At 48.0% G+C, this 954-nt stretch overlaps 1 pseudogene; it reads right to left on the reverse strand.

The window, feature by feature from the left end:
- Positions 1-303: 303 nt before the first annotated feature.
- On the reverse strand, positions 304-422 carry LOC111735087 (annotated as a pseudogene).
- Positions 423-954: the final 532 nt, after the last annotated feature.

Consider the following 954-nt stretch of genomic DNA (forward strand, 5'->3'; position numbering starts at 1 on the left):
AGCGGTCAGCGTTCTAAGTAACACTTTGACGACCACCCTTCAGAAACCTTGCATCTCACCTCTGAGTATTACGAAAGGGCCGTTCTTACAGTCAGCGGGGAACGTGGCTGGAAGAGCCACTCTGGGTGTGTGACCCGTAAGGTCACGCAGGGCCCCACGCGCGCCTCAATGCTCTACTGTCGCATTCTTAAAATTCTCTCTTTTTTTTTTTTTATGTTTTAGGCGAGGCAACCCTTGGTTGACCTCATAGATTACAAGGATCTTGTCAGTTTACAATCCCTTATGTTTTATTTTATTTTTTTACACCGACAGCACCTGGTCTTCCTAGGTGGTCTCCCATCCAACTACTTCCCAGGTCTGACCCTGCTTAGCTTCCGAGATCAGACAGGATCAGGGACGTTCAGGGCGGCGTGGCCGTAGGCCACATTCTTGAAACTGTTAACTTTTCAACAGGGAGCCCTGCATTTTCTTTCCGCACTGGGCACCCCAAATCACGTAGCCGGTCCTGGTTATGCAGTGTTCTCCCCCGCTGGGTGCAGGTGGGGCGTCTCAAGCAGCGTTCTCATGAGACCCAGGGACCAGCAGGTGACCTCGTGGGGCCGAGAATGGCCACAGGAAAGAACTTCCCATCCAGCCAAAGTCTCCCTTTCGAAGAACAAAATGTGCATCATCGTGGTTATTCTCGTCTCGTTTTACCTCGTTTTTAAGTGAAATCATAAGTTGCTTATCCGGTATTTTATTTGTGTTTCTTGGAATTTCCAATTTAATTTTTAAATTCCTCTTCACACATATTTTGACACAATCGCAAACTAACTATAAAATTAGAAGCACGCTTCGAAGAAACTTTTTTACAAACCAGCTGAATGTCTGCAACCGGATGCCCGTCACCCCAGAATACGTTGGTGTGCATCTCCCACAAACAAGAACGTTCGCCTACGTAACCCCCGCGGAACC

Source organism: Pteropus vampyrus, unplaced genomic scaffold (genome assembly GCF_000151845.1).
Source record: "Pteropus vampyrus isolate Shadow unplaced genomic scaffold, Pvam_2.0 Scaffold14560, whole genome shotgun sequence".
In the NCBI taxonomy this organism is placed as follows: Eukaryota; Metazoa; Chordata; class Mammalia; order Chiroptera; family Pteropodidae; genus Pteropus; species Pteropus vampyrus.